General features: G+C 48.3%; 1 long non-coding RNA gene across 3 annotated transcripts; it reads right to left on the bottom strand.

Annotated features, from left to right (window-relative positions):
- Window positions 1-2,258: 2,258 nt before the first annotated feature.
- LOC144151772 (uncharacterized) lies at window positions 2,259-8,602 on the bottom strand. 3 transcript variants are annotated; one of them, XR_013318962.1, is made up of 4 exons: window positions 8,094-8,602; window positions 6,583-6,976; window positions 5,209-5,294; window positions 2,259-2,390 (listed from the first exon to the last, which is right to left on the bottom strand). It is a non-coding gene; the product is annotated as an uncharacterized LOC144151772 (long non-coding RNA). The 3 variants fall into 3 exon arrangements; XR_013318964.1 differs by having other exon boundaries at window positions 6,536-6,976; window positions 8,094-8,599; XR_013318963.1 differs by lacking the exon at window positions 6,583-6,976 and having other exon boundaries at window positions 8,094-8,601.
- Between the last annotated feature and the right edge of the window lie 242 nt (window positions 8,603-8,844).

The following is an 8,844-nucleotide window of genomic DNA, read 5'->3' as shown; positions in this document are numbered from 1 at the left end:
GAGCACGGGTGCTGGGTCGTGCTTCTCTCTTGGATCCTCCACACGCTGGTGCCGAAACCCGGGAGAAGGGACCTCCAGAGGTGAGCTACAGCGAGCGTATTTCGCTTCTGTTCGACCGCCTTCTTACCTCTGGAGATTGGGAATGAAGCCGTACAGGAAGCCTCCAACTCGGAGAACAGCGGGGCAGCCTTAGAAGAAGGTTGAACGAACCCAGCCACAAGATATCTGCCCGACACAGCACGAGATGTCCGTGAGAGCAGACAAGACCGACGAGGAAACGACGCCGACTTCTGCCTTCTGAGCCCGGTCGCCAGCTCTAACAATAGACGCGACGCTGGACCGGACCATGGAGGCCCATCTCGAAAGGCGGCGCATCGTCCGACTAGAAATCACGACAATCATCGGCCAAGTTGAAGACCTCCTCCCAGTGACAAGACCATCAATTAGTGAGTTGAGTGAGCTTGCTACTAAGTTAACAGTACATCACGATGAACTGCGCCAAATTAACCGAGAAGTAGAATATTGTGTAGACATTGATAATCTGGAGGCCGAGTATGAAGACGCATTCAACTTTGACTACCTAGTTTTTATGGCAAAATCTAAGATTGAACTTAAAATAGTTGAAACAAAGAAAGCTCGTGAAAACGTAATTGCTTCTCTCGAAGAACGAGTTCGCGCTGAACGCAGGGAACGCCGGTATAATCAGACCAGATATTTGGAAAGTAGCAAAACGTCATATTCAAATCAAACTCGTGGAGCAGAAAATGACGACGGACGACAAGAACTGAACAGGAATTTCCAATATATTACCCAATGGAAGCCAACGGTCTTGTGAATTCTCCCGAAGAAACTGGAAGCGAGGGAGAGACAACCACCGCTACGTTCATGAAGCGAAAGGCAATGATTTCTGCCAGGACCGGACTTTCGCATACTATGGAAACCACCAGCGACTTTGACATCGATTACCGGACACCGAAGATGCCCCAGGAGAAGCCTTGTGAAGGAGAAACGGTGCTCCAAGAAACCAATGATACAGAGTGCAAAAGTATGAATCCCACGATGTTTGACAGTGATTTTCCTGGCGAAAAGAAAATGACATCTTCGTTACAACCTCGCGTACTTGGCCCTCCATTGCTCAAACGTAAGGCACTGAGAAAGCAGCACGTGACAAAGAAAGGCGACACTGCTAGAATTAATTGTTCAAGGACAAAGGACCTCAACGGCGGTGCTCTCAATTTGCCACTGCTGGATAATAATCACCAGTGCCAGCTACTGTTGAGGGTACGAAGGAAGAATCTTCTCCTTCTTGCAAGACAACGCACAGTGAAACACAACTCAAAGCGCAGGACTGCAACAGCAGCTAACACTAGAAACCGAACCGTGCGCTCTGAAAAGAGCCACAACGAGAGTACGACTCACGTGCACCCGGCTGCTACAAGGAAAAATAACTTGTGCAAACAGAAAGAAATACCTGCAATCCGGACAAGCAAAAGACTGCATCAAGGGGCTGCAGTAGCTTGGCTCACAGGTCCAAGAAAGCCACGGCATTGTTTCCATCGACGGAGGTGGAAGCCGACATGTGTCGAACTTTTTTGGCCCACTCGGACATGAACTTAGCTCTCCATGGACTGAACAATTTCTCGGACACGAACCATACTCATTGTCGCGCGGGGGAGGATGTTGTGAAATAAGTGGATATCCTTCTCTCGTGCCCCACTATCATCATCAGAAGTATGTTGGATTAAAGGCACCATCGGGAGGGGTCTGCGCGGCTCGTCCCTTTCTCCACAGGCACCATTGTGATGTGGGTAAAAGTTTCAAGATTTTAGAGGTTTAAATTTGGGTTTTACGCCCCTAGGTTGCCTAGTACTGGTGTGCCGCGGTGAAGGCTCACAAATTATGTGAATGAGTTCCCCGGATGCTAAATTTGGACAGGGAGGGGAAGAAATGCGTGCACAGTTGTAGTTGAATGCATTTATTTCACATTTTTCTGCCATTAGGCTGCTATGAAGATAACAACAAAATCCTGGAAAAAGAAACTAGATACAAGTTCTCATATTTCATCACTGTCTTTGACCGTGACACACTCTACTTTTGGCTCTGTGTCCGTGCCGTCCGAGCATTGAATTACTGGGAGGAGCTTGTGGACCCCCAATAAACTTGTGCAACAATTGCCAAAACCCATTGGCAACAGCTGTGGTAGCATGCAAATCTGGTGCCACCCAGTTCAGGAGGGAAGTTGCCCCCCCCCCCCCCCCCCCCTCCCGAGGCGAAGCCACCGCCAGAGCTCTGGCAGCTGAATGCAGCAGGTAGATCCACAGCCAGTGCTCAACGCCGACCTGGGTGCCGCTGGGTGCCAGGGAACGGCGGCTTTCTTTGCTGCAAAAACACTGAAAACAGAAGAGGAGGGAGGTGAGTAGGGTTCAGTTTGTAGCCACCAGAATGTCACTTGCAGCCACCGGGCAAGCAGTCTTGCAGGGAAGTAGAGGAATACTATGAAAATTGGAGGCGCTGCGGAGATAGTCCTTGTCGGAAGCTACGATTACTGTAGGATCGAGCCACTGATTGCGTGCCTGTTTGAAGTTAGCAGATTGGAGAATCGCTAGGGTGGTTTTGAGTACCTGCATAGAAGTACTTTGCATGCTAGTCGATGGGCCCAATTGTTTCCTCATATGCAGAAGCACGGCCACTCTACCCCCCTCCCCCCCCCCCCTCCTCACCCTTTTGGAGTGACAGGTAGATTGGTCTTGCAAACAAAATAACATTGTGAAAGCAGAAGTTGACTCAATGATCTGCGAAGAAAGTGCTTTGCACATGCTTGCACCGCCGCGTGTGAAGGGGGCAACCTTTCTACTCTTGACTCTTTTACCCTGCTATCGTCTGTGCAGCATGAGAGCTAATTGGGTGGCACAACTAACCAGCTCCGACCTCTCCTCCCAGCGTAGCCTGGTAGAGAGGGCCCGGGTGGCCAGTGCAGGCCAGGGTATCCCGGACTAGAGGAAACTCCCCACCAGGCGGGTGCCCAGACAGCAGCACCTAAGGCTCGCACAAATAAAGTTTATTCCTCCTCCTCCTCTCTTTTTTTTTTCGGAAATGGTGTTACGTTTACCAGTCTGTGGATGCCTAAAAATTGTTGCACGCCACTTTTCAAGTGGGATGCCTCACAAAATGCGGAACTGTGCTACCATGAACTGCTATCAAAAGAAAACTATCAATATGACCGGCTGCAAAACATTTTCTTGACAAGGAAGTGGGGTGATTGGGGACATGGAAACGTAAAAAAGACAAGAGGTTGAGATTAGGAGAAAGCATTTTAAGCCGAGTAATACTATTATTTAAAACGTTACATTTCGCACTAAAATTCACGCAGGCAGAGGCAACGAAGCACCCCAAATGGGACATTCAAATGAATTAGGGGAATTCATTTGAATGTCCCGTTTGGGGTGCTTCGTTGCTTCGCTGGCGGTTTAATTTGTTCCTAGCTCCAGGACCGTTCCGCAACGTCTTTGTTTTACTTCACCGCAGACAATTACAAGGTAGAAAGCATATGCAAGTTTCTGCTTCCAGCTGCTGTGCCGACTCAGTTTCCGCCCTACCCAGCCTACACGTTGCTGCCTCGTGCCAAGGAGAGCAAAACTCTGTTTAGTGCTCTCTCACTTCATCATTTCACGTAAGCCAGAATATCAGGGGAACCAGTGTTAGTAGCATAAGAGAAAAAGAGAAATGCCTTCGTATAGAACAACGCAACACTGAACGTGCAGCCAGTGGATACCACTAAGAAAACATAGCTTCGGGCAAGCCTTCAGACTGTCAGAAACACTTGGAAAGTGGATTGAAAGCTGAACAATGCCAGACAACATTTGACCTGGTTAGATGAACTGCAGAGACTAACCAAGCGCTTGGAATAACAGTTCAGCAATATGGGGACAACTGAGCTGTGCAAGCTCTAAAGAACCTTCAGAATCTGCACAAGCAGGAAATAGGAATGCGAAATTTGTCGAACAGATTATCAATATCGATAATCATTTATTGGGGTGGAAGAACTGCGTGAGTGCAGCCTGCTTCTTGGAGCGCAACGCGCTGCTGGTGACTGCTTGCTCCACGGTATCTAAACAGTCGACAAGCACAAGACTGCTGCCCTCAATGGCACTGCAGCATCGCCGTAGCAGGGCCACGGCAGCGATGGCTTCGCTCGCGCTCAGAAGCGGTACGGAGTCCTCAGTGTCTTCGACAGAGCGGAGACAAGCATGGATACAAGCAAACAATGGCGAACCCAGCGAACTGAGCAAGAAGTGCGCGCAGCGAGTTGCGCGGTCTTGAAGTTCGGTGACACCGCAGCCCGCAGCGCCCAATGTATCGCTTTCGGCTCCAACGGCATGCATGCGTGGACCTGGTCCACTCTGCCACGGCCTGGCCACGGCCGGTTTGGATGCGCCCGAGCTCGTGCGGGACTCGCAAGCGACACTTGCGCCACCGCTGCGCACCGATATATTGCGAGACAGCCTGCCACATGCCTAAGGAGAGCGAGAAATCCCACGCGGAAGAGTTCGATATATCCATTGTGAGCAAAATCGCGTATGATATAAAAAGATTTAAATGCATGTAATTTTTACCGGAATTATACAAGGGTTTGATGTAGGCAATAATTCAATATATCCATGTTCGATATAAGCTGGCTTTACTGTAATAACCATTGCTTTTTCTCTGTTCTCTCTCAGTGCTTGTTCCTTTGTACTGTGCCTGTTCCTGCTTCACGAACTTGCACTTATGTATTGGGATTTTGGTGAGCCACACCCTAAGTAATCAGGGAGTGAGAATGACAAGCTGGCTTAGTTTTCAGTTACAGATCACAGGACTGCAAATTATAGATGCAACAAGCAGTAAGCCAGCATATGTTAGGGCTTTCTTAGACCGTGGTTAGGGCACAAAACCCTGCGGTATTGTTTTGCTTTCACCAATGGCGTTTCGTCGCACTGTTCCATTACCACAACTTGTATCCAAGGCATTTTGCATTATACAATTAGGTGCAATGAAACTGCAGCGAAAGAACATGCAAGAAAACACACCGGACACCTACTGTAAAAGTAAGACTGTCGAGTGAAAGTGAAAGAGGGACATCTGGAAGCTTCAACTATAGATAAACTTTCCTAACTTCTCGGGATACTTTACGTTAACATGTTTATATCTATTAAAAACACAAAAACTTACTTTTCTCAAAGCAGCGTTTGGTTTTCAACATGGGACCGTTCTCGCACCACAGCTGGAACCCTTGAGTGTTGAGGTGCTGATTCCCCCTGTAATACGCCAAGACAGATTTGAGGCACAAAAAGACTTTTGCATCAGCGTCCATGTAAAGAAGCTGTTGCACACCCAAATTTAGTGTGGTAGAATAATTTACTGCTTTTCTAAGCAAAAAGGTAATCAAATTTAAAGTTACTCAAAGGCTGTGCCAAACTCTAAAGCTCCCTTAACAAGTGATAGCCACTTCTATGCATTTCTTTAATCATGGATTTGTTTTTTTAAGGTGACAAAACATTGCCAACATTTAATAATGGCATCTGCATTGGCTGTATAGTCGATGTGCTTATTGCTTTACTATACTAGACACTATACTTTAGTCGCCACAGCTTCCCTGCACAGTTGATTTTAATTAAACAAAAATTTGTTTTTCAAGACGGGTATGTTAGCCTTGCAAAGGTTGAGTACCCCAGCTGTTTCTTTTCTGTGCACAACGTGAGAAGGCGCCATCCTAACTACTCAGGCTTCGGACTGGTATCGCTTAAAGCTCAACAACCAAATGTTTCATCAAAACTGCAGCCCACAGGCAAGGCTTCCCAAAGTAGCGACAAAATATTGCACTGGCTTTCAACTGTCACATTTCCCGACGTCAGACACACAGCTGGCAGCGATCCTGTTCACCCTGTCATCTAAGCACTGCCTCCAGGTTTTCTGCGGCTTGTATGTTCAAGAGACCAACTTAGGCCCAAGAAGAAAGAGTGTCCCCACGTAGCTGTAGAACCCTGTTGTGGTGCTATCAGAACCAACTGCGCGGTTGCATGGGTGGCTGTGGTTGGCGGGAGAGGAAAAGGAAAGGAAATGCACTGGGGACATTTTGAGCTCGGCAGGGAGCTTACCCGTAAGGGATATCCTGTGGTACATGTATAGCCATCATGGAGGTATCGGCAATACTTAGTGTTAAGCGTCTGCGTATGGGATGCACATACAATGAATTTGAAAAAAAAAAAACACTATGTGTTTAGTATATAAGTGCAATTGTAAAGAAATGCAGGTGTTAAACTCATTGTAATGCTACGGCCGAAGGGAAAGATCAAAGCCGTATGCTGGACGTGCACACAAATGCATTTGAAGTGTATCTTTTTTTTTTCTATGAGGTGCATTTGACAGCACAAAAAATAAAAGGACGCCGCCAATGACACGACAAAGAAAATAATGGTGAATGGGAGAACATTCGCAAAACAGGGCCCACTACTGTGGTTTATGGTGCTGGCTAGTGCTGGACACATGAACCACTCACGGTGTACCACAGCTCATGTGTGTGGTGCAATCAGTCACATCATTCACCGCAGGTGAAGGTTCCCAGGCTTGGCAGCGTCTTGCATGGCAGGATCAGCCACTAGCTGACACGAGACACTCAGGAACACCTCGAGCACCAGAAAGGACGAGCCAGAATGTCAAGGACAAGTGTTAGCAGCGAAGCAGTTTGAGCCTGAGCAAAAACAAGCAAGGCACCACGAACTTAGGTCCCACCGCAACAGGAAGCCAGAATGGGATGAAACAGCAGGGCCCTGAAGTCACTTGACCCATTCAGGAGGCCAGGCCCAGGCGGCCAATGGCAAGGGTCTTGGAATCCCGTGGCTCATCGATCAAACGTATGACACAGAGATCCGCCATTACAACCATGCCCTGTCCTGGTTGTGCTTGTTCTCCCCAGGCTGCAAGATCTTTTGTGTAGAACCTGCGAGACATTCAATGATGAAAGTAGCCGGAAAAATGCTGCATCACCAATATCCTGCTACACTGCGTATGTAACACTGCTAGATTTCGACAGTTGCTTATGGCAGAGAACTCAGTCTTGAAATCTGTGCGTAACTTTTTGCACACCCCCGTTAGCACTTATGAATGCTCATGTTGCGTGACTGCACTGTGCAAGTGGTGGCATACTGCATTCATGTCTGTGCCCTTTCAGTACTGTGAACGTGAACACACTGAAAACAGCTCAAGGACGGAGTGGAAGGAAAAGACAAACACGGAGCACTGCCCGTACCTCATGTGCGCTGTTTTCGGTGTGTTCAGTTCATACTAACTAGCTCAACGTAGCACTCTAGTAAGAAGAATTGAACATGTTTGAATTTTGAGGTTGAGCTTTTCTGACCATTCAGGATTGAGAAAGTATTCACATGTATTTAACGTGCAATTTTTCCAACTAGTGACATGTTCTGCAAAGTCTGCAAAGCGCACATAAAAGCTTCTTTTCCAACCACTGGCCTGGTTTATTCACAACAAACAAAATCGTTCCTTTTCCCAAACTCTATGTTTGGAGAAAAACAGGGCAAGGGTGGCACATACATTGAAAGAAAAAGTGCAAAATACTGCTTCTACAAAGAAAAACAAAAGACAGAGAAGCTTGTTGTGGTGGAAAAACCGCTGAAATAGCAGGGACGAAGAAAGCAGCAGTCAACGCAGTCAACGCTCGAGCGCTTTCCCCACCAAGATGAATTCCAACTAGCCCAACTTTCCGTGCTGCAGCAGAGAAGTTCAGGAACCACATGACACACTGCTACGTCGCATCAGCCTGGCAAGAAACTTCAAGGCGCTTTTCTGAATTCTGCCTGTGTGCACATTACTAAAGCCTCACTCACATCGTTCGGTCACATCAATGTGACTACTGACTGAAAAATTTGTTCGTACGCGCGTTTGTACGTCACCTAGTCCCTCCACTGCAATTTCATCCCGCTCAATATGCCTAACGCGCAGCAGCTAAGGCCAAAAAGCACCAAACGTTATCGAGAAGTATAGTTTTCTCTTTCGCTCGCCCAATATATCATATGGCATCCAAGTCGTTTGATACCAACCTGTTCGTATGTCTGGGCTTCGGCATTCGCACAGATGAACACGGTAGACTGCGTAGCGTATTGAGTGCTGTCTCGGCTGGCGTGCACGCCTTGGAGCTGCAACAAAAGCTACTTGCGTAGCGTGGGTCTTAACACCGAAAACACGGCAAGGAAGACTTCGAAGCCTTTAGAGGGGGATGGTGGACGCTTCGGTGTAGCGATTTGCGTGGGGTATTTAGCACCAAAAGCACAAAGTACCACCATAACAACACGACGAAGATGTAAGGACACTTGAGAGAGCAGTGGTGCGGCGCAAAGTGCTTCTTTTTCACGCTGTATTCTTATAAATCTAGCCGCGTAGCAACGAGCATGAGCGCGCCGAGTTAGTGGGCGCCGCCATTTGCATTAACCAAGGCTGACTGTAGCCATGACAACAAATAAACAATCAAAAACTTCCCGGACGTGACGTTAGAGGGTCACGTGGTGTGCGTCTAGGCGGCCAGCTTTGTCATTCACGCCGGAGGGCAAGGGACCGCTCGCATCGCGGAGCTCGGGCGGAGTAGCGGATAGTGAGTGGAGAGGAGGAGCGCGCTCGGGCGTGTGAGGGCGCTCGCATCGCGGAGCTCGGCGGGAGAGAGAGCTCGCGCGCGGGGCGGGCGTATTGCGCGGGTCTCTCTCCTCTCCGCGTACCCTCTCTCCGCTCGCTGCGCCCGGAAAATGTATATAAATGCAGTGGAGCGCACGCCTCTCTCCGTTACTGCTTGCCGCAGCG

Source organism: Haemaphysalis longicornis, unplaced genomic scaffold (assembly GCF_048455015.1).
Source record: "Haemaphysalis longicornis isolate Haplotype H1 unplaced genomic scaffold, Haemaphysalis longicornis Haplotype H1 scaffold_9, whole genome shotgun sequence".
Classification (NCBI taxonomy): Eukaryota; Metazoa; Arthropoda; class Arachnida; order Ixodida; family Ixodidae; genus Haemaphysalis; species Haemaphysalis longicornis.
Note: the sequence above shows the minus strand (reverse complement) of the source record. Positions and strands in the feature narration are given on the sequence as shown.